The 25410-nt window shown below is 37.5% G+C and overlaps 1 protein-coding gene and 1 long non-coding RNA gene across 3 annotated transcripts in view; one reads left to right on the top strand and one right to left on the bottom strand.

The window, feature by feature from the left end:
• The window catches only part of ZFPM2 (zinc finger protein, FOG family member 2), a 468988-nt gene that overhangs the window by 40447 nt on the left and 403131 nt on the right, over positions 1-25410 (bottom strand). The window lies entirely within an intron of this gene.
• On the top strand, positions 15977-23375 carry LOC122210534. Its single transcript, XR_006198113.1, has 3 exons — positions 15977-16512; positions 16900-17008; positions 20974-23375. It is a non-coding gene; the product is annotated as an uncharacterized LOC122210534 (long non-coding RNA).

Below are 25410 nucleotides of genomic sequence, written 5' to 3'. Positions count from 1 at the left end.
TCAGAGAAGGGGCTTAAGCCTGTGTGACTCAGGCATAAATGATAACACAGCATTACTTGCTTCTATTTTTAATTAGAGTCTATTGCCTATTTGGAAATGTGCTAAGACCTTGCAAAAGTGGGTTTGTTAATGTTTAAAATATATCTTCTTATAATTGTACACCTAAAGAAGTCCCAGTGGCTTGCTTTAAAAATATAAATGCCAAACTATGTATCATGAAAGAAAAATCATAAATCCTTGTCTTGGTATATATACTGCCCTTTTCTTCACTCACTGGCTGACTTGAACTCTGCCAATCCATTGCTCAGCTTCCAGAGTTGCAAAAAACAAGTCTTGTGTATTTTGTTCGCTAACATATCCTTAAATCTATCAGGGTGTCCAGCACATGTAAGCTAACAATAAACATGTTAAATGAAGGGATATCATTATCTCTACCAATGGTCAGGAGCACTAAGGAGGCATCCTTTCTTTGACCAATACACAGGAAACAAAAGCAAAGATAGTCATGATGAATGAAAAGAATTCATAGTTGAATTCATTCATGCATAAATGGATCCATCATTTTACCATGCCTACTATGATTACAGTTCAATATTAGTAAAGGAAGTTGAGTTCCTTGGCTCTAGGAATTTATTATCTAGTTGAGTAGTAAACACACACACACACACACACACACACACACACACACACACAAAGTGCATGCAGTCGTTAAGAGACAATTCATGTGTCAAGCTGAATCATACAAACATCACTTATAGGAGTTTATGGGAGCAGAAAATCATTATGCCTACAATAGTTGGGGAAGCCTTGGGAAAAGAGGTGGCTTTTGAGTTGACTCATGAATAATGTATGAGGCTGCTATTGTGGAGAGGAATCTTGCCCTAGTAAAGGAACCCAGGATGGCTAGTGTTCTTTTACCTTTGGCCACGATGGCAAAGTCAAGAGAACTGGATTCTTCCATAGCATGTGCTACTATAAGTGTGGGAAGTCCATCTAATTTTTCTGAGTCTAACTTTCTTCACCTTCAAAATTAAAAGGTTTATACCTTGGCTTCTTTCAACTGATTCCAACCAAGATCAACATTGACAGATGGGTAAAGTGATGATGCCATGCCAAAAAAAACAAAAAACCAACAAAAAACCCAAAAACTGCCATCATGAAATAAGTCTAGGTGAGTTTTTAGAGCTTACAAATGAAATAAAATGGTTTTCCATGAGCCTAAGCTTACTCATTGTGATGTGTGAAATGGAACTACATAATGGTAAAAATCAAGTTAAATACTTATAACCTTGCTAATTTCCAACTAGTTCCTATCAAATGACATATGAAAAATATCTTTGGAAGGGAGTGTCATGATCTAAATAGGAAGATGCCTGATAACACAGACCAGTAAGATCAAGCATGAGTTTCATATAATCTGAGTCCAACTGTAGATATCTTCCAAAAATAATGATCCATTCATATTATAATAGGCCAACTACCTGAGTCATACTTTTTGTATGAGCCCTCAGAGTTCACGGTGCCTTCTCTAACAGCTCTTACAGTTGGTAGATTAGAATAACTAAGGGATACACACTGATACTAGTCTCCTTTATTAAAGATCTAGTTAAGGTTAGGGATTTCCTAACCTAAATGTTTCTAAAATTTCACAGTGAGGCTCCTAAAAATAGAGCAGGAAGTTTTTTGTTGTTAACCTGAACGTAAGTAACAAATCCAAAAGCATAATATCTCCTGAAATATCTAGAATAATATTTTAGCAACTCTAAATTGCTTTCAGTAGTTGTAACTATTCATTTTAGAGCCATAGGTCCATCTATTACTAAGTTTAGTTTGAATTATGACACAACTATGGATAATAAGTATAATAAGAATTATATAAAAGTAACTATGATTGTATGCACAGTAAATGAATAGAGCAGTGTGTGTGTGTGTGTGTGTGTGTGTGTGTGTGTGTGTGTGAGATTTCCAGTTGCCAAGCAATATTTTAGATGGGCAAGACTCCCACTATTTTCAGAACTGCACTGAATATCATGATCTTGTCCCCCTTCATTGATATGTGGTTGTGAATTCTCCCACCCAAGCCAATGAAATATGTTACTGTCACTGAAGGATATGCCTTGCGTCCTCTTTGGTGTTCACAAAGCAGGCACTTAGGAAAGCTTGTTGAAATCAGGGATTATCTCCCATTAATATTATTAATATGCATTTGTCAATGGCACAGACAGTCATGGGTCTCGCTGTCCATTACCGTACCTGCATAAGGTTAGGAAATTCCTATACTTTCCAATATGCCTTTATCAGGCCATCCCTCATTGTGGGCACTTCAACTTTGGAGTTTCATCTGGATACAGATGCTCTGAGAAAGGATACTAAAATTCTACTGCTCAGTGAATATTTGAATAATGAGAAAAGGGGGTGGGAGAGAGGTCCCACACTGGTAAGTTCTATGAAGTTGTCTTTTGCAGATGGCACAAAAAGGAGGAAAAACAAAGGAGGTAAGAGTAGAATGCAAAGAGAAAAAACCTACCGTATAGTTTTGTTGAGACATGACTCTTCTTATCCCCCCCCCCCCAATACCAGTCCCAGACTGACAGCAGGTCACCATGGAGTATGTGCATGTGTGTGTTCGAGAACATGAAGAATTTGGCTAAGTCACAAAAGGGTATCAATTGATTCACTAACCATTACTGCAAAGCTGTCACTTCTAAGTATTTATCAATGTGTTTTGAATTACAGAGTCATAAAATATATTCCAAATATATGAACTATGGCTTTTGGTCTGGGTGTGGAGGAAAATTTTTTAAAATGTGCTTAGATTTTCATTTTTAATTACACAGGTGACTGCTTAAACATTCCCATTAATATAGGAAATTAAAATGTTTATTTAGTAAGTTGAAACTGATAATTGTTTTTATAATTTTATACACAGACTGGAAGAGTTTTTTATAATATTATTTTAAAGCAAAGCATATGAATTTCGGGTCACTACAGAGTTATCTGCCTTCAACTTACGAGTCTAATACGCAATGAGACTAAGTGACGGGGCTGCTATAAATTTGGAGATAAAATGCCTTTAGACGTCACTCTAACAAGACCTGCATGCTATTAGTATTCTCTCAGGGATCAATTTTAAAAGTTGTAACATAATAAAAAATGGTTGGACTATATTTCCCCACAGCTTTCATTTTATTATGTTGCATGAAATATGCCTTTATTGGCTATAGCATTACTGGAAGTAAAATATACTGGGTACTGAAAAATTCTGTCACTTTGTATTAGCTGTAAATTATCGACTAGTATAAACCCTAATTTCATTTGTCACATTCTGTTGCATTGCTGCTCTTCCTTGTTCCCATTCTGTCATTCTGGCAGGCCCGCGCTGCCCCAGGTATCACGGCATCGCCATCTGCACCCGACATCTGTCTCTCTATTGATCACACGGGTTTAGCACTTGATCAAACAGAGCACAACAGAATACATCTCTTTTTGCAATACTGCCAATGCCAACTGCTGCATGAAATCTGCTACAAAAGCCTCCTTTACCTAGTTGAAAAACTGCATGTGTGTGGCTCTGCTTTGCTATAAACTCAGCATTTTCACCCCTCCAGTCTTGCACTGTGCAAGAGCTATATTTAAAAAAAAAATCTAGTTTTCATGTATTTGAGAATAATCAGGCTAACTGTGACCGATGCCAGGGATAATGGTGAGAGTCACTAGGAGAGGTGGGGGAGATGATGTATGCTTCGTAGGCCCACCTCTATGAAAGCCATTGTTCCTACTTTATTTGTTTGTTTGAGGGCATTTATGGGGATGCATGAAACCTGTGACTGCCCAACAGAGTTTTGCACTCTTTATCCAGCTGCTTCGGTGTGGTGTAACAGGAGCGTTAACACCATCCAAGCCAGGAGACAAGCGTTCCACATTGGCGTATAGCGTTCAAGCATTTAAGAGCCACCTATGTTTTCGCCTTGTATAGGCAGCCCTTGAGAAGTCTATGAAGCAATCGCGGATTTTTGGTTAGCTGTAGGGAAAAACAGCACATTTTCAGAAGGGCTACAGGGTTTTTACCTATGTGACTCTCACTCACCTTAAGGCAGGGCCACATGTGCAGCCATGAAAACCAATGCCAAGTTGTTGCAATAAACAGCCAGCACAATGGAAAGATAAGGCTACAGGGAGATATTCAAGGAGAGTAAAAGCCAGAACAGCAGCATTTTTAGTTCCCAGAAACACAATGGTTGGATTAAGGTATGCAGTCATTTTTGTTCCCATATTTTCACACTTTCCACCATGAGACAAACTGTTTCCAGGGAGAATATCTCACACTCGCCATGTAAACAAATAAATAAAAATGCCCTTAAAATTTAAGACAGATAGCCATATCATGTTTAAAACCTATTCAATATCTTACTAGCCAGAGACTGCATATTTTATTTATGACCTTCCAAATTACTTTGGGGGGAAGGGGGCACAAAAATAGCCTCCAACGTTGACAATGGTCAAGTTTTTAAAACATTACTTTTTTTTTTAATCTTAACTGATTCATGGTGGTTATAAAATTAGCAATCCTTGTTTTTAAAGGCAGTCTTAGTTACATCATAAGACAAGTGGATTCTAGCAATGTATTATTCATAAGATGTTTCGTAGCCAAATACATTAGAGTATATAGTTGTACCAACAAATTAATATTTTAGAGCTAATTGAAATTGTTCTTCCTATAAAGATTAAGCCTCTTTTACCCAACACACTTCAGTCATTAAAATAACACTTTTAATGCCTTGTCTAAATGATGCCTGACATTAATGCAAAGCTATATTAAAGCACTCAAATGACCAGTTCTTTTGTAATGTATTCTATATGATCAGACATTGGGTCAGAGTTGGGCAGTGTGTATGAAGCGAAAGCTAATTAAAATATATTCTCTATAGAACTTTACAGAAAAAAGAGACCAATAATCATCAGAAGGTAGTCTGAAAATGGCATTTCTGAAAGGCTTGCAGTATGCTTTAATCTCCTTGCATAAGGGTAATTTTTGACATAAAGATTTTATTGTAGGCTCAAAACTTCTGCTGGAAAATAATTTTTTACTATGTCAATAAAATCATTATGAAGTCTCTCACATGCATTTCTTATATGATTTTTATTTCCTAGAAAATCAAGTTTCATTTTCAAGACAATAAAGTTTTCAGTATTTTGCTACATTTTCATTCAACCCAGCATGTTCCTGAAAACAGAGTTAGCCTTCCCTGTCTCTACTGAGGCTGCGGCTACAATTATTACAACAACAACACATGCATGCACGCACGCATGCACGCGCGCACACGCAGACACAGACACACATTAAATTTCCCCTCACCATCACAAAATGCAGAAGAACAGACACACTGAAGGTCTGTATCTAGGCAGACTTGATTATGCACTACAAAAATCCTCCTAATAGTAGCTACTTAAAGCTTCTGCAGCCGGGGCCAAATCTGCAACAGTCATGTTTGGGCTTACAGATCATGTCCCAGTTTTATTCTTTGTGATCCCTCACACATTTTTAACACATTTGTGTTAAAAAGGAAAAAAAGAAAGAAAGAAAGAAACAACACATGCTTTTACTTCCATTGATAGAAAAAAAAAATTAGTCATTACCACTTTTCTCTTACAACTCACACTTCTTATATTCTTTTTGAGAAATTAGATTTGATTGAGAATGGCAGGTCATAGAACAAGAAATTCAGGTACAGTATTCATCTCCGGAGATCAGGGGTCCTAGACAAAGACTTTGCTTCTGATGTCTTTTATTCACAGACTTTTCACTGATATCATTTCATCTCAAACTTTTCATCTCTGCATGGTATGACAGAGCCTCGAAGCCTGTACTTACTACTTCCTGCTGTTTAGAATAACACGTATATTTAAGAATGAATAATTGTATTTCCGATGCTGCATATTTTCAAGACAGTGGATCTAACAAATTCTTTATATAGCAGTTGAATACAGATTTATAGTTGAATATTTTCTTTTAAATTAAGTAACTTCAACTTCTCTTTTAAGTTAAACTTAAAATTTTATCAATAGAAATGAGCAACCACAATCTCTCATTGTTCATAATGGCAATGTGCCTTGATTCCCATTCTAGATTTTGGACTCCAAGGAAATTTTATTGACTCTGAACTAGAAACCCCCATCCACCCCACTGGGGAAAAAAAATGGATTTCATTTTTGCTTTATTCCTATAGTACTGATGGAAAACTCAACTTTACCATGATAACCATATTTATTATTATGATTAGAAACAGGGGGAAATATTAGGCAATGAATACTTGCACAAAATATTTAGAGAATATAAATTAAAAATCTATACATAAGCTTTCTTTTTTTTTTAAATTTTTTTTAACGTTTTATTTATTTTTGAGACAGAGAGAGACATAGCATGAACGGGGGAGGGGCAGAGAGAGAGGGAGACACAGAATCGGAAGCAGGCTCCAGACTCTGAGCCATCAGCCCAGAGCCCGACACGGGGCTCGAACTCACGGACTGCGAGATTGTGACCTGAGCTGGAGTCGGACGCTTAACCGACTGAGCCACCCAGGCGCCCCTACATAAGCTTTCTTAAAATATCTACTAGCACGCTAGAAATGCTAACAATGTTACAAGACCCATGCTGAGTAAGACAGTTGCTGAAACATCCAATCCAATCTCACCTAAGGAATGACACGTTTAACTAGTAGCAATTATTTCATATGAATAGGAATTTAGGTATTATTTTTTATTTCCACATTGGATGAGATATTTGTCATGACTGCATGGTAGGAAAGATGCATTGTTATAATTATTACATTATGTGGGCATGAATATATAGTTAACAAACAAGAAAAATATACATTTGCTTTTTTTACCAAAATGTTTTCATACTTTAAGGCAGATTCACCAGATTGCTAAACATCATACTTCAGTTAAGTGTACTTTGAAGTTACTGCTTTTTTAATTTGCATTTTAGAACTTCAAGTTTCTTTTTCCGTGACATAAATTTGTTTTTCTCTGGTGGCAGTTCTTTCCAACATAATTCAGGTTTTCAGCAGCAATCCCAATTCCATAAGAAATTAAGAGAGATTTGTAGTAAAAATGAAGATGATGCCCAAACCCAGGCTCGATGACAACATTTCTGGTCGAGAGATGAGGTTTGTGTGAACTGTCTGAGGGTTCAGAGGAGCTGTCTGTGGGTGGGCTGTGTGTACAAACTTTATGGTATGGTTTCTATGGTCTCCAACCTCCACGTGTTAAAAGTCAGACTTCCATGCCACGAAACCCATCATTAGAATTTAAACCACTGATCTCTAGAACCTAGGATTTAAATTCCCAGCATATCATTATGTAACACAAAAAGTCACTTGTCGTGGTGGAAATTGCAGCTAATTCCAGACAGCTCTTTGTTTGGTTTGCTAATGAGGAGTGTTGAGAGAGGAGCACGCCCCCTTTGGGTGACCCTAGCCTCTTAGGTTGGTCCTGCTCAGGTGTGTCAGAGATAGTTCCAACTCGCTCAGAAATCATGTGCCTGCTGAAAGGCAGACGTGCTTGTTTTTTGAACTCAGAAAAGGATCCTGAGCTTTGCCCCCCCCACCCTCCCCAACCTCCCAATTATTTCCTGAGAAAATTCTGTTCCAGTGGTTTGAAAACCTTGTGCAGACTCTTAGGGTGTCCTAATGAAATTCTACAACGATCTACAATTTATATTTTAAATTTCCTTATGTATTTGGGAAGAAAAAAAAGGTTTTCTCCTCTCAAAGGTCTATAAAGAGAGGCAGAAAAATATTTAGACAATTATATAGAGGGTTTATGACTGCGACCATATGAGTTGAGAGGTAAAGGCTGGAAGCACATATGATGTGCATTCCTGAAATCATTCCTAAAGTTCTTTTTCAAACAAGGTGGTTAATTATTAAAACAGAACAAGTGTTGTTTGCTTACTCTATATAGTTATGCTAAATCATAAACTAAGCACTATTTAAAATGTTCTACATTGACAGGGAAGGAGAAAATATGTACATGGGCTTTAAAATATGCGCGTAGTCACCACAAACAACCAACTGTTTCCTGTTTATGACAAAGGAGTAAATAATCCATTGATCTGGCAGCAGGGCACCTGCTTTGCAACCGACTCCATATCAGTAGTCCCTGAACCCTCATTATTTTTCCTCAATTAAAGTTCATAGTCTCGGAAAGTCTGTGCCGAGCAGATGTACAACTGTTCTTGACAACGGAACACAGAAGAATCACAAATTTAGAAAACTACTGCCATTTCATAAAACCCAGAATCACATCATTTGTTGTGGGTAAGAAACATTACAAACAATATGTCTCTTTTATAGGCTGCTAAGCCGGCACATTACAGAAAAGAATATTAAAGTTCAAAAACTGTCACATGAGCAGTACATTATGAATACAGTAATGCATTTTTTTATGATTCAAATAATGGTTACCGAAATGAAAAAAAAAAGGAAAATCTTCAGTGGGTTATAATGTAAAAATTGTGACGGAGAATTAGACAGAATTGGAAATATGAGCAAATCCAAGCACAAAGTAATGCTCTACAGAGAACTACAAAATGTAATAACGAATGTATTTCAGAAATATGAATTTAACTAATGCTAGTTTTATTTTCATCTTTTGCATAATTCTGAAATCTATGAGGCCAGATCATTAAGGCAACACATTTAAATAAAAAATGCAGCAAGAATCCAGTTTCAAATATAACTAAGAGACAATCGGTTGAAAAAAAATTTTTTTTTATAATGTACCTAAGGTCAAATACCACAGCATCATCCATTTTAAAAGCTACATAAAAATAGCCTCCATCATTCACACACCTCCTTCTTTGCTTAAGAAAATGAGAAGGAGAAGTAAGCAGTCAGGGAGATGTTTATTTCCATTTTATTTTTTAAATGCTATCTCCATAAGACACTGAAATACATATTTTACAGTAAACAATATGAAGGTCCTACACGACATTTTCTAGTCCCTTCTCTCAACATAATTCTGACTCCACAGTATGTGCTCTACAGACTGTAGCAGATTGTGAGTCTTGAGGTCAGAGTATATGCTTGAAGCATCAATGGCCACACCTGTCATTTTAGTTTTCCAGGCAAGAACGTGTTATTGTTTAATGCTGTAACACGCATTTGTTACAACCCGACTTCCAATTTTGCCACTGCCGTGGAGGTGACTAAACTACCCCACTAACAGAAATATTTTAGTAATATTTTAACTTCTACTCTCTGTTATAATTACTTTATTTAATTATTTGAGACACATATTTTTTTTTTCCTAGCCACGCAGGCTCCTGTAATCCATTTTGGATTTTCTGTGTAAATGTAACACAGTTTGGAAAGGGGGGAATAAATCAGGCTTGTACTTCTGAGCATTAATAGAAATGTTTAAAGTCTACCCGGTGTGATTGCTGGTAGGGAAACATTTTACCTCTTCACATTTCCCTACTGTTTGCGCTGGATTAACATAGAGAATATTTTGAAGACATCACCAAATTCGATTGGAAAAATCTCCCTTCTATTCACTTAAAAGTCTGCATGCTGAACTGATAATTCAGTTATGACAGGGCTTGATGGGACCACGGCCTCCCTCAGACAAAGGGCAGAGTTAAAATATCCTGGGTGGTCAGATCAGTCTTTAGTAGCTTTGCTGCAGGATAAGCCTGTTTCTATGAAAATTCTTCTTGTATATCCATCCCCCCCCAAATATATTTCTTACATTTACATTTAAAATGTTATAGTTGCTTCTAAGATACATTTCACCAATCTCCCTCTTGGCAAAATTAGTTATTCTCTACCAGTGTTGCTCTTCTGAATCAAGCAAATTATGAACATTACTCTTGCTCATTTCGCCCTTAAGAAAACAGCTCAGGGGCGCCTGGGTGGCTCAGTCGGTTAAGTGTCCAACTTCAGCTCAGGTCATGATCTCACTGTTTGTGGGTTCAAGTCCCGCATCAGGCTCTGTGCTGACAGCTCAGAGCCTGGAGCCTGTTTCGGATTCTGTGTCTTCCTCTCTTTCTCTGCCGCTCCCTATTTGCACTCTGTCTGTCTCTCTCCTTCTCAAAAATAAATAAACATTGAAAAAAATAAAAACAAAAAAAGACAACAGCTCAAAGTGTAGTCATCAAAGATATGTCATCAGAATAGACACATATGCTATATGGAGCAAAATTGCTAATCTCTCAGGCACCCCAATAAAATTGTGACAAATAACTTGTATAACAGAACTTAGAAATATGCATTGTTTTTATAATTTCCAGAAAGATTTTATTACACCAATCTGATTTCACCTGCCTTGAATAATATTGATTTAAAAAGTCACAATTTTATATACTAGTCATAAAATTTTTAAAATATTTTAAGTTAAAATATTGCAGCTTACAAAGTACTTTTGGAGTATCTTACTAAGATGATTTTATTTCAGATAAAATGCACATGCAATTAACTAAAGTCACAGCATTGGAGACAGCAGAGTTAGTTTCAGAGACAAGTAACTGAGAGATGCTACTGTGACATATCCATTCATGGAATCTATTCTATTCACTCTTTTTTTTTTAACTTGGTTTTAAAAAAATTTTTTTTTAATGTTTATTTATTTTTGAGACAGAGAGAGACAGAGCATGAATGGGGGAGGGTCAGACAGAGAGGGAGACACAGAATCTGAAACAGGCTCCAGGCTCTGAACGGTCAGCACAGAGCCCGACGTGAGGCTTGAACTCACAGACCGCAAGATCATGACCTGAGCTGAAGTTGGACGCTTAACCGACTGAGCCACCCAGGCGCCCCTAACTTTTTTTTTTAATGTTTATTTATTTTTGACAGAGAGAGACAGAGCGTGAGCGGGGGAGGGGCAGAGAGAGAGGAAGACACAGAATCGGAAGCAGGCTCCAGGCTCTGAGCTGTCAGCACAGAGCCTGACGCGGGGCTTGAACACACACAGGCCGCGAGATCATGAGCCGAAGTCGGATGCTCAACCAACTGAGCCACCCAGGCACCCTTATTCACTCTTTGATGATAGGTAAGTTACCCCTACTTCCCAGGTTCAGTTTTTCTACATCTGTAAGATAAGGAGAATTCAGTCTACAGGGATTTTTTTTGTTTTTTGTTTTAAGATTTCAATGAAATAACATATAGAGTCTCCCCACACAGTGGGTATTCAATAAACACTAGCTCCATTTGGTTCTTTGTGTCTTGTGCTTGACAAAGCATTACCAAATGTAGATTTCTTGTTCTTTGTTTTCTGTCATGGACACTCATGGATGTGGCCCAGAAGCAATCTTACATTCCCCTACCTCTGTGTTTTTCTCCCTAAAATATTCATCATGCTCATTTCTCATTTCTGAAACTGGCAACATTTCCAGCATGATAAAGTACTAGAGATAACAGAAGGGTAGTTTTCTGGGTGGCTAAATTCCCCTCTGCCTCCCTTCTTTCTTCTGTCTTTCTCTCTGTTTTCCTTCTGTCTCTCCTTTCTTTCCCCCCAAGCTTCCTTTCTTTCTCCTTCTTTCCATTCTCCTTATCTCCCTCTCACTCCCTTCTTCCCTCTCATTCTCTCTATTCTTAAAAAACGGTATTTGTTGGTTATGACCTAACAGTCACTTGGCAGGATGTAGGGACTTCTTTTGAAGGGCTGGCAGTCCTACATGGAGAAAAACACAAACATGACAGGACATACAGAATAGCGTTCTGCAGCGTGTACAGGAACTTCTGAGAGCTTCTTAAAGGAAAAGAATCTAAGGTAGACTGGAGCCCACGGTGGACGGAAGTAATGCTTGTTTCATAGAGATATTTTTCTCCATTTCCCTTTAAATATATGTTTGATGAAAGAGAAGAATTTATTCCACTTAATGCTTAAAGAAATCTTTAAGTTTTTGTTTTGTTTTTTCAATCTATCATTTTTTTAGAGTGCCTTAGAGACTGGAAATTTTACCTCTTACACATTACACAGATGTATGCAGACTACTTAATAGGTTTTCTTTTTATATTTTATATTTAAAACTTTTTAGCAGACAAAAGCATTTGGGGGGGGTAATATTTATTTTATTTTAGTTTTGGGAGAAAGAGAGAGAGGCAGAGGGAGAAAGAATTTTAAGCAGACTTCACACCCAGCAGAAAGCTCAAGAACCCTGAGATCATGACCTGAGCTGAAATCAAGAATCGGATGCTTAATTGTCTGAGCCACCCAGGCACCCGGAAGAAAGCATTTTTAATGTATCCTTTCAAGACCCCAAAATATGTTCCTGCATTTTGCACTTCAGTTTGACTTGCTGTAGTTTTATTTTATTCCTTCTTAATATCGCCACTGAAACAGCTTTATGAAAAGCGAACGGAAGGAAAATGAGTTGATAGAGATTACCGATGCCTCTGTATGTCTCCAGTAGTCTGGATAAAGTCCCTATGCCCGACTAAGGCCAGCAATTCAGCTCATTTCTATACTGGGACTCTCATTTTTTTTGTCTGTGATTTAATGGCAAGAAAACAGAGGTTCACTCCATGAAACATTGTTTCCCTAGATGGTGAAATTTCTGGTATCTTTAAAAATTGAATTAGTCTTTTTGATTTATTCCTAAAGGTGAAATTGGCACCTGTGTCAATGTGTCATATACACCAATTTGGGTGCCAAGTGGTCATGTGACAATTAATGCAGAGAAAGTGGTGCTATGGGCTTAGTACTTCAAACCATTAAGAACTTCAAAATTACAATAAAGAAGCAAAATCATAAATCATTTTTTAGATCAATTTTTAATTGAAAAACTCTATTCATTAGTATGAGCCAAATAACCCATTGCCAAAAGAAAAAAAAAGCAACCAATTATTTACCTTTCCAAAGACAGAATGCCCTTGACATGTTATGCCTGCTCTAAAAAAAAAAAAAAGTGTGTTATACTTCGGAAGGCTCTTAGCTTTAGAAAAAAATGCAAATATATAAATGATTCCATTATCTTTTACTAGTACTTAATAAATCAAGATTGCACATTGAATGCATTGCCATTCTAAACCTTAGTTTAATATTTAATTAACAAGTTCAGCATATATTCTCTTTCGGATTTTAAAATACTGTGTTTGGTCTAGAGCCTTCCTTTACAATGACCAAGAATTTATTCTAACTGTTCATTGCCCATTTTTAAAATGATTAGAAACAATTATTAGAAAAAATGAGATAAACTGATTATACACACACACACACACACACACACACACACACAAATTGTCTTTGTATATATTTGTCTTAATGCCTTTCTTTTCCACCTTTTATCTCTGAAGTTTTTGTGGACTCAACCTTCATGATCCCAATAGATTCAGATCAAATAATAGGAACTCATTTAGAGATGTCTTATAGAAGATTAATGAGAACAACATTCAAGCACAAAGATATTGTTACTACATTATGGTCAACAATGGAAAAAACACCATTTTCCTACAAAGTGATACAGATGCCTGTTAGCAAACCCTACGCACACTGGAGTAAACTAAGCGAGTTGATTGGTACCCAAACTTGCCAACTGCTGAAGCAGCTCAACCTCAAAATATTAAGCCATACCACAGACGTGTGAATACATGAATTGGTTCCACTTTGAAAATTTCATTTGCTACTGTGCAATACTAATGCATCTTGTAAGAGGTTTAAGGATTTCTTCAGAATCACTTCCTTTTCACCAGTGTTACCACACTACTATATTTAACAGAGACATTTACATGCTTTGCATTTTAAGTGCCTCGGAAATCCAAGCACAGAGCCCGCACATTTCCACCGCACCATCAGATGTAATGAGTTATGGTGCTATCGGCATGTTGATAAGCTATAGCCCAAAGAAGAACAAGAAGGAAGTATAAAAAATATGGCCAGAGGATGGGATAAAATTATCAGCTAGTGTGTTTTCCTGTTTGGTTTTAATCTACATTTAATTAAATTCTTATCTTCTGTGTACTTATGGTCGCATTTGAATGGCGAGACTGCATTCATTATGAATGGTAAAACTTAACTCAGAGAACATTACATGTGGCTTCTTTAAAAAAGAGAAGAAGAAAAACGCTGTCTTTATTCTTTACACTCAGGTCTTATAAAAGGGGACCAAACGCTCTCTTAGGTCAAGTGCAGTAGCACTTAACCTTTGGGTTAACTGATTTGGAAAGTGGGACTTAAATCAATTTTAATGCTATTTTTTTTTTATTTTTACAATTTGGAAATGTTATTATCAAATTCCGAGCCTGAACAGAGCTGGCAAGGGGAGCAGTGAAGTGCATTAAGGAAATGCCTTCTTCATTCTTAAAAACAGAGATGATAACAGGAAGTTTTTATTAGTACTGCAAAATGTGATCATTAGTCTGCATCCTTAATTATTAAAACCATTACATTCCCTTGTCTTTATATGCTGAAATAAGAAAAAAATGCCTTAATTGCTATTTAAATTTTTTTCCTGTGTCACAGACCCTTTGAGTTCATTCAAGCATCCATAGATTTCAAAGAAAAATAACATGTTTTCAACATAGCATTATTTCACACACCTACTAGCTTCAAAACATTTTTAGTTCTATTCCAGGAATGGCAGGACAAATTGACAATGTCCTGAAGGCAATATTTGGTCCCTGCAATAACAAGCATGGTTTCCTTGGGTCAACCTAAAGATTGTGTCAGACTTAACAAAGGGAAATAGGGGCAACTGTGTCTGATTTAGATGTGATTGTTGCTGAAGAACTGAGGCTCAAGATTGTACTTGCTATCCCCACTGGATCAAAATTCACTGAAACCAAGAACCAAGAACAACGAGAAGAAAATGCTCCACAGTTATAGAATGGCTAAATCATGGGGATAAAAGGCACAGCAGAGGGAAAAGTGTCAATGGTATTGTAATAACACTGGATGGTGACAGATGGTAGCTACACTCCTGGTGAGCACAGTGTAATGTACAGAGTTGTGGAATCACTGTGTTTTACACTTGAAACTAATGTAACATTGTGTATCAACTATGAAAAGCTCTACAGTTATGTAACTCCTATAACACACACATACACACACACACACACACACACACACACACATACACACATATATATGTATTCTCTTAGTATTCCTATTCTCTTACATATATGCTAGGAGAATACAGATGATTCTGTCACATGTTTTCACAACTTTTCTTAAAATCAGTAATGTATGACTAGTACCTGTATACCAATAAAACAAGAACATTTCAAATGAGCACTTGTGATTACTTTGGTATTTTATGCAATGTGAAATACTAACTAGAAAAGGCTTAACATTCCAACTGAAAGCTCAGATTACCATTATCATTAAATAATGGTAATTACCAATGACATATTTTCCCCAAATATTCCCAGCATAAATATATTGGGAATGATATTTTACTACTTAGCATTATCTTGAAAGGGGCTATAAAACTCCCAACAGTTGGGTCAAAAAGTTTTTATATGATACACTATATACTCCATAACTTTGCTGTGTAATGAGACGCAAAGATCTTCTTCTAAAAAGCCAGTCACCATTCATTTACCCAAAGCTCCAAAGGAGATGAAGGATGTTTTCAGTACATATCCCTTACACTTCAAAGGTTTCTTACTAAAAATAAGCATTTTTATTTGGTTGGACATTTATACAATTCAGTAGATGGGACTGTCACTCTCCTGTACATAACTGGACATTAAAATCACAACTGGGATGAATTTTAAAAACTGGTGCTAATTCTGCAACATTAAGTTTATTTTCAGAAATTATTCTTGATTGTTAGAAAGTAAACAAGCCAATATATTCCTAATAGATGACCAGTCCTGGATACTAATACATATCCTACCCTGAGAGCACAGTTGTCTAAAGCTATAGATTGATAATCAGGTTTTACTATAATATATGATACATATATAGGTTAAAGATAACATTGGTAACTTGTTTGGTTTAGTTCATTATTTTTTTCCCAAAAATACCCTTATGCATATTCTCTTATTAAATATCATTACAGTATATTCCTTGCCTTTGTTTATTTCAGTAAACACACGCATTAGATCGTGTCCATGCACATATCCTAACAAGCTGTTTTATGTGATGTCTTTATCTGAAGAATCTGAAATGTTTTGGATAACTCAATTCAATAAACATTTATTAAGCAACAGTAAATTGACCTAATTTACTATCAGGCAGTCACTCTGTAAGGTACTGTGTAGACAGGATATAATACAGTCTCTGTGAAGGGGTAGAATACAGAAAGCCAATTCTGTAATATAGTTTGTTAAGGGTTATATAGTGTAAGGATACATAAAAAAACTAAGGGAGCAGAGACAGAGAACATATGATGTTCAAATTGATTATGAAAAGACGAGCTAGAGCTTGCTGTGTGGGTAGTTTTGTGGATGCTTAAGACGTAACATATGTACGACCCTATTGTTTCCTCAAGATCATTGAGATAATTGGGATTGACCGTGCCAAAAATTGCCACAGAAGAGGAGAAAACAATTCCTGCACGAAACTGTAAGATACGGCCCAGGCTGCCTCCACGTTAATTTCTCTGTCCTTATTCTAGCCACACTGACCTTCTTTAAATTTTTCAAATGGACCATTCCCTCACTGCCACTGGCCATTTGCGCATGTTGTCCTCCCTGGCTAGAAATCTTCAGCCTATTCCTATTTGATTAAGTTCATCCTTCAAATTCAGCCCATGCAACTATCATTTCTTCAAGAAAGATTTCCCTGACCTTCCCTAATGTGCGCGCACGCACACACACACGCGCACACACAGAAACTCACACGGAGTCTGGGTGTGTTTGCCTGGTTACATGCCATCAGAGAACTGTGTTCTTTTCTATAATGGACTCAGTTTGTGAGGCTACATTTGTTAGTATCTGCCTTTCTGACTAGGCAGTGACTTCCATGAGAAGAAGATGAACTTGATCTATTTTGGATCTACATTACCTCAGCGTCTAGTTGAAGTGCCACACCAGTGTGTTGAATGCATCCGTGACTACAGGTAAGAGACCTCTTCTTGTCCATGCAAGGGTAGCAAGGCGAACTGAGGGAAGGAGTGCTTCTTCCTGGTATTGATGGAAGTGCTCACACATATTTGATGCACCGTGGCTGAACCGTTTAGGAGTATATGTACTTCCACAGGGAGTATAAAAAGAATTATAAAGAGCCAGGAAAGGGCGGAAGTCAGTGTTCCCCCATGTACCCCATCCTAGCTCTGCAGGCAAGTCAGATATCACTTCCACAGTTTGTCTATTTGCAAGTGTACAACACACATATTTACGATGCTTTTACGGTCTGGGGTTCACCTGATTTGATTTAAAAGTGATCTCCTATGTTGAAGGGCAAAAAAAAGTCCACATGCCCTTCCAGTAATAATTCAAATATGTATTACTGTTATTTTTTATAGCTGCCTTTCAGGGGAAAGAGTGCACTTTGAACTAAGCAGAAAGTGATAAAAGAAATCTGAACATTATGAAGCTTGGGCCAATGGAAGAAAATGTGTTCTTGTGGACTGTGTGCATGAAAAATACATGCTTGAAAGAGGGCAGTATAATATGTTCGTTCTTACTTTATGGTAGACACAAAAGTAACTTAAAGCAAGAGCATTTGTTGTGAGCCTCTGCTCCAGTAAATGAGTTGGTAGTTAGTATATAAAGTACTGCAGTTGAAGAACTCTAGGCACACAGGGCCTGCTTCATTAAGAAGGGCTTTTCTGTTTGGCAAAGGGAGTCAAGAGGCCCCCGCAGGCCTGAGTGGCTCAGATAAGACTAACCGCCCCCAATACACACATTTTCTTCTCGCCCTCAGGGGACTGAGGAGACCCAGACCCCTGCGTATTCCTGGCCAGCCCACACTATTCCTCATTGGAAGCTCATAGCTCACTACCATCTCTGAGTTCTGATACAACCGGGACTAATCCTGTGTGCTGATGGACATTAACTAGACTTATCGAGGTGGTGATCGTTTCATCGTATGTGCAATATCAGATCATGATGTTGTACACTTAAAATTAAGATAATGTTATATGTCAGTTACATGTCAATAAAAAAGAATAGATAAAAAAATACTTAATCTTATTGTCAACTTGATCTCTGGTTTTATCAGTCATTCCCAGAAGCCCAGGACTCTTGTGACCCTCAGCCCCATAATACAATCCTCATACAGCCTGACTGATGTTTCTTCTCTCATCTTTCACCAATCCCCAAACCTTTCCACTGATACCCAAGGGAAATTACCAGCAAAATGTTCCATAGCCTCAGCCTCTTCTATCAACATTCACTTTGCCTCCTTGCTCTTCCCCTCTCGAGTGGTAGCCGATTTTACTCCCACGAACAGCATATCGCTTTACCTGCAGGTGAAACAGCTAACTCAGCTCCTGGAACTTCTCAAGTACTTTTTCTGATTTTCTTCTTGGTGACTTGGTGACTCCACTATATCCAGGCAGTCAGTCACATGGACTCTCAGTTCCTTGACCTCCTCTCCTCCAGGGACCTGGCTCTCTACCCCATCTCCAACTGCTCATTCTCTAGGCCTTTTTAAAATTGCCAAAAGTTGTGGCACTCCTCTGTATAATTTCACATTTAGGCATCCCATTCTCAAACCATAGCTCTTACCATTCTATCTCACTCTTTCTAGAGCCTTGATTTCAGCATTAACTTCACCATGACCTAAAATCCAATTTTGCCACCTTTTTCCCCATTGTCTTGCATCCCCTGTGTCCTTGCTCCCCTGCTTACCCAGCTTACATGCTGGCCTTCATCGTAAGCCCTTCCTTGCAAATATCCTCCATTATCTCACTCCCTGTTGCTTCACCGGGTTAGTCTGGCAAAACTCCAACCATGTTCAATCCAACTTTCCACCTACTCTGCATTTACAACTAAAGCAGTGGACTAGCTGAAGAAAAACACAACAATCCTGTCTCACATTAAATTCATGACCAATACCATTGAGTGGGTCATCAGTGCTTCCCAGCAATCACACTGCATTTCCCTGGTCCATTGGCTCTCTAACATCTATTCCCCATCCATTCTCTCTCAACTTTGCTTCCCCCTCCCTAAGAAAATTGTAGTAATCAGAAGAAAACTTTGTTTCCTCCTCCACATCAACTCTGTATATATGGACTGTATATATACAGTGCTGCCATGACCGTAATTATGGACTATAATTAACCATGACTTTATTTACTGTCAACCCCCAATGGTGATAGATGCTCCCTTCTTTCCTGCAAACATCATTTCTTTTTCAGCTTCAAGTGGATCGTTCCCACCAGCATGAAACATATCATAATTTCTGTATCATAAACAAGGAGAACAAGAAAATACGATCCCCAGGTTCTTTTTTACCTGCTTTAATTTACAGCAAAACTCTCTGAAGTAGGTTATCTCTGCTTTCTATCTCCCAATTTCCACTATGTGCTCACTGCTGTATCTATAAGGAAACTGATCTTGTCAATATCACAAGGACATTGCTAAATCCAAGGGTCATTTCTTAGATTTTTGTTTTACTTAAATACCAGAAAAACTGAACACAGATTCTCCTTGAAACACTTTCTTCCCTTGGCTTCCATTCAGCACATCTTTTTAAAATATAACTTACTGTCAAATTGGTTTCCATACAACACCCAGGGCTCATCCCAACAAGTGCCCTCCTCAATGCCCATCACCCATTTCCCCCCCCTCCCCTACCCCCATCCACCCTTGTTTTGTTCTCTGTATTTAAGAGTCTCTTGTGGTTTGCCTCCCTCTCTCTCTGTCTGTAATTATTTTTTTCCGCTTTGCTTCTCCCATGGTCTTCTGTTAAGTTTCCCCAGATCCACATATGAGTGAAAACATGGTATCTGTTCTTCTCTGACTGACTTATTTCACTCGGCATAATACCCTCCAGTTCCATCCACATCGTTGCAAATGTCATGATTTCATTCTTTCTCATTGCCAAGTAGTATTCCATTGTGTATATAAACCACATCTTTATCCATTCGTCAGTTGGTGGGCATTTAGGCTCTTTCCATAATTTGGCTATTGTTGAAAGCGCTGCTGTAAACATTGGGGTACACATTCCCCTATGCACCAGCACTCCTGTATCCCTTGGGTAAATTCCTAGCAGTGCTCAGCACCCTTTCCTGGTATTCTGACCTCACTGGCTGCTCCTTCTCAATTTCCCTTTTTGGGTCTTCTGGCTTCATATGCTACTCTCTCCTGCTCATTCTGTCTAACCACTCTGGGCTAAACCATGCTGTTCGTGGAATGTGCCAAAGCACTCCTGCCTCTACCTGGCACATTCCTGCCCAAGTCAGCTGCATGATTAGCTACTTCAGACCTTCTCAAATGTCCCCATTCTCAGTGAGGTCTTCCTTCACCACCGCAGTCTAAATTTCAAACCTCCTCTGTGTTTGATTTTGCTCTCTGCCTTCTTTTTCTCCACAACACTTGTTAGCATTTAACAAATTACACACATTATGCATGTATTTACCTTTCGTTGTTTTCCCTCTTGGAATATAAGCTCCTAAAGGAAGACGTTCGCTACTCTATTTGATACCTAGGACAACACCTGGACAACACAGTAGGCATATATAGTAACTATATATTGAATAAATCAATAAAACAGACCAGTATTTTAACTTTTTAATTTATTTCTTAAGCTCCATATGAAAACTGTTTTCTTGTCTATTTTCCACGACTCTAAAAAATTATATTCATATATTGGTGTGCTGGATTTCTCTGGTATTTTAATAATATAGAATTGCACACCCATAACTAAAGGTAATTTTATTATTTTTACAATGTTATTTGTCTTTAGGGCATATTTCTATGCCATGAAAATTATTTACCATTATCTTTTTATTGCTTTATTCTTCATATTACATTAGAATGAACACTATTATGTTGGCATTAACCAATATCTCTCATATTTATACTGACCGATTCTCTTTGTACTTCTCCCCCTTCTTCTCTGTTTTAACCTTTGTAGGAGACAAGGAAGAGGATGATAAAAGTGTGTTTGTGGAATATTTTATTTCTGATGGAACAGACCTATATGAGGCAAATGGATTTAAACACTGTGTAATAGTTGCCATTTCTGAACCCAGCTTTGGCTGTCTGTGAAGCATGTAATGAAATTAAGAAGAGCATAAAGAAAGGATTTGGGTGGATTTCCTTGTCTTCAGGATCAATTATTTTGACCTAGGTCCATTAGCCAGACTGCCCCAGTATTAAGGAGCAATTTTTAGTAATTTTAAGCCAAATGCAGTAATTTCTGGGGTTAGGTGAGGATATAGGGAAAAGAAAAGGGGGCTGTAAGGAAGCACACTTGCAGAGAAAAACGTAAAATTTCAACCCTCTCCAAAACAGACCTAAAAGTATGACATCCATTATTCGTATTGGCAGTGATTTCCTTACAATTGTTGACTTTTTTTTGCACCAACCTTTAACCTACCATTTCTGAAACATTCCTAAGAAGACTTGAAAAAGCTGTTAAAAGCATATCTGCCCAGAAGCCCTAGAAAAACTATAGCTGCAAAGTGTCTTTACTGTTTATATAAGAGCAATCAAAGGTATCAGCAAGCAAGACAGATGAAACTGTTCTCCGAGGAAAAGAAAGTAAAATTTATCCAAACTAAATATTTCTGTGAAACAGGTTATACGGAATTCTCATTCTGCAGCCAAATACACATCCCCCGTATGCTTGTGTATTCCTCCTTATAAACATGAATATTCATTAATACCATCCCAGTAGATGGGAACAACCTAAGTAAATTACTGAGCATGAGGAACAGCAGAGAAAACTTTAATGCAATTCAAGTATTCACACAGACATGTACGATTTGCATCAAATAAATGGGCAAGATGATTACCACTACATTTCATTTACCTGTCATAATCTATGACTCAGTTGTTTGATCTGTATTAGTTACTACGTTCAAGGCAAAGTTGTTATTTGACCACCCTTTACTGGAACTCTTGTTAAAATCTCAAGTATTTCCTTTTGGGTTTTTTTCCCTTTAAACTGAGGTCAGAGAACAGAGACTCATTTGAAGCACTGTTTTACAGAACCGTCCTCAAGGGTTATTAAGGTAGTTCCTCTATTCCTTAAGGACTCAGCACTTTTATTTTTTATTTCTTTAGTGGGATTTTTGTGGTTGTTGTTCACTTCCTCGCATTGCTGGAACTGCTGCTGCCAACAGACACTTCGTTTTCTAAGCCAATGTGAGCTGGGAAACCAACTAATCAGCCTGTGTGGATTGTGCTTAAATTAAGAGTATAGACGTTCTGGGTAAATGTATTAGGGGTTCTTCTATCCAAGTTTTGGTTCAAACCAAAATCTATATTTGCATCTATTGAAATGTATACCGACATTTAAATGTGGGTGCTTTTTGTTTGTTTTCTCATCTTTCTTGGCTGTGTTCTGGAACACAGCAACATTATATAGAAAATATATGAACACATGAAATATTACTCATATTTGCTTTTAAGAGAGCACCTTCTACAACAAAAGATTCACATTGAAAAGCTACATGAAGGGCTTTCCAATCAGAAGAGAGCAAGGTGTAAGTGTCTTTCAAGGTCCTACATCTGGCTTTAGGCCACCCAAACTGCCTTGCCACGCCATCCAAGTTTGACCTTAACAAAAGCAAAGTCCTATACTGAGGTGCACTGGTGGGAAAGTTGGTGCCAAATGTGGTCTGGTCCCCAAAACTGGTCCCCTGGTTCAGTCTAAAAAACGTTGGTGATGACATTGTCAAGGTACCTGATGACTAGGAGGGTCAGGATTATATGAAACTGACCATTCAGAACAGACAAGCCCAGACTGAGCTGGTACCTTCTGTCTTTGCCCTGATCATCAAAACTCTCAAGGAACTACACAGAGATGGCAAGAAGCACAAGAACATTAAGACAGTGGAAATAACAATTTTGATGAGACTGGCACCTGACAGATGCAACACCAATCTTTGACCAGAGAATTCTCTAGAACCATGAAAATGATCCCGGGGACTGACAAGTTTGTGGGCTGAAATGTTAATGGTTACTACCCACGTTATCATCGATGACATCAACAGTAATATGGTAGAATGCCCAGCTACTTAAGAACTACAAAGGAAAATATCTTGGTAAAGGATCATTTGACAACCTCCGCCCCAAAGTTATATGCAGGTCACATCGTCTCTTAGTGAAATATAAAGTTAATTTGGTAGAGAATTTTCACAGATTTATGCTCAAAACCGTCATGCATACAAACCCCCTTGTCTACCAAGTATGAAGTTGTGAATCTAAAGAAGACTAAAGAAGTTGTGAATCTAAAGAAGACCAGACTGGTGCCTGGGTGGCTCAGTCAGTTGAGTGTCTGACTTTGGCTCAGGTCACGATCTCTCGGTTCGAGAGATGGAGCCCCGTGTCGGGCTCTGTGCTGACAGCTCAGGGCCTGGAGCCGGCTTCAGATTCTGTGTCTCCCTCTCTCTCTGCTCCTCCCCTGCTCACACTCTGTCTCTCTTTCAAAAGTAAATAAAGATTAAAATAAATAGATAAATAAATAAAAAATAAAGAAGACTACAGATGAGCTTTAATAGGTCCATAAGCGCCTTGAAATCATACGCAAAATCATATGCATACATATTAGCTGAATGAATTACGGATTCTGGGTGAAGAAATTTTTGAAATACTTAATGACTAAATGCAGACTATTAAGAAACTGATGAAATAATACTGGTTACGTCAATTTTTATTTCAATGGGAAGAGTGACTGATATTTTATCTGGTGTTAATTAAAAATATTAGATACTACTTATAGAACAAATGTCTGTAAGGACTTGCACTGCATTAGTGGAAGAGAGAATCCTTGTGCATAGATGCAGAATTCAAATGTTGAGGAAGTGAAGAAGTTGTCTAATAAATTATAATGTTCTTGTGAAATATTCTTCCATGTGTAGCCAATCATTGGCAAGCCCAATAAATAATGCAAGCATCAGTAAATCCTCAAGTGTTTATTATTTCTTACTGTGCTTTTTGGGGGTCTGTGCAGTGGCGATAATATGACTCATGGGTTTGTCTGAACAATTATCAGTATGCTTGGTTTTTATTCCATGGTGGGGAAGAAAGGAAAGAAAATAAGTGCCTGTTGCTTGCCCTGAGTTCTAACTATTGAAAAAATCTTTATTTTATCTGCTGATTTTTCAAAGGTTGTCAAACTGGCTCCTTATGAATGTGATGTCCACTAGACCTACTGTTAATACAGTAAATTAAACTATCTTGAAGTATACAAGAGACTCAAGGTCAAAGCCATTCATACTGAGATGAGTAGTAACTTGGCAAATATTTCTAAATGTCTAAACTTCAGGGTATACTAGAAGTTCACAGGGGCTTTCGTTCAGGTTAATGTTCTGTTGACAGCCTACACTTAGGAGATCCCAGTTTGGCTCACAGATTTATTGGCATGTGCCCTGTGATTTGATTTCAACTTTAGCTCTAAAATTTTAAGCATCATGGCATATTAAAATTTTACTAGATTGGAGAAAAAAATGTTGATAGCTAAACATAGGTAGATGTTTAAACATTAATACTTAAAATATCTCTTAATAAAACAATAAAAGCAACACCATCTTTAACGACTTGTCAATAACAACATTACTTTTGTGCACAAGTTGGGAAATTCCCATGGAACAATCATCTTTCCAGGTGTTTACAGAGATGCTAAATTTTTGAAGAGGAGATAAGAAAGGTATTAGCTTGCTTTCCTTAAAGGTTCTCATGAGAAGACTTAAAACACAGCTGGCTGCATGTTGCTGGTCCACCTACTGGCTAGACACATCCAAAGAGATACAATTTGGAGTCATGTAATATAAGAACAGCAAAAATGCATGCTTCTCTCCTGCAAACACAGCTTAAAATTCATATTTTCATCCAAAACAAAGTTTAAATGACTTAAAATTGACTTACACTGTAAGTTTGTGATAAAATGATCATAAATATTTTGGTGGTATCTCCAAACATTCTATTTAAAATTTTTTTAAGCCACTTTCTTTAGGTATGGCTGACACACAAAAAACTATATACTTAATATATACAACTTGATGAATTTGGAAACATATATAAATTTATATATAAATTTTTATATATAAAAATATATATAAAATATATTTTTCTGAAACCTTGACTGTATTTGTTTTTAAAACCTCTTTCATGATATTGTCCATTAATTACAAATCTTCTTAAAAATAAGCAATATTTGGGGTGCCTGGGTGGCTCAGTTGGTTAAGCGTCTGACTTCGGCTCAGGTCATGATTTCATGGTTGGTAGGTTTGAGCCCTGTGTTGTTGGGCTCTGTGCTGACAGCTCAGAGCCTGGAGCCTGCTTGGGATTCTGTGTCTCCCTCTCTCTCTGCCCCTCCCCTGCTCATGCTCTGTCTCTCTCTGTC

The sequence above is a fragment of the Panthera leo genome, chromosome F2, assembly GCF_018350215.1.
Source record: "Panthera leo isolate Ple1 chromosome F2, P.leo_Ple1_pat1.1, whole genome shotgun sequence".
NCBI lineage: Eukaryota > Metazoa > Chordata > Mammalia > Carnivora > Felidae > Panthera > Panthera leo.
This window is presented reverse-complemented; position numbering and strand designations above follow the sequence as displayed.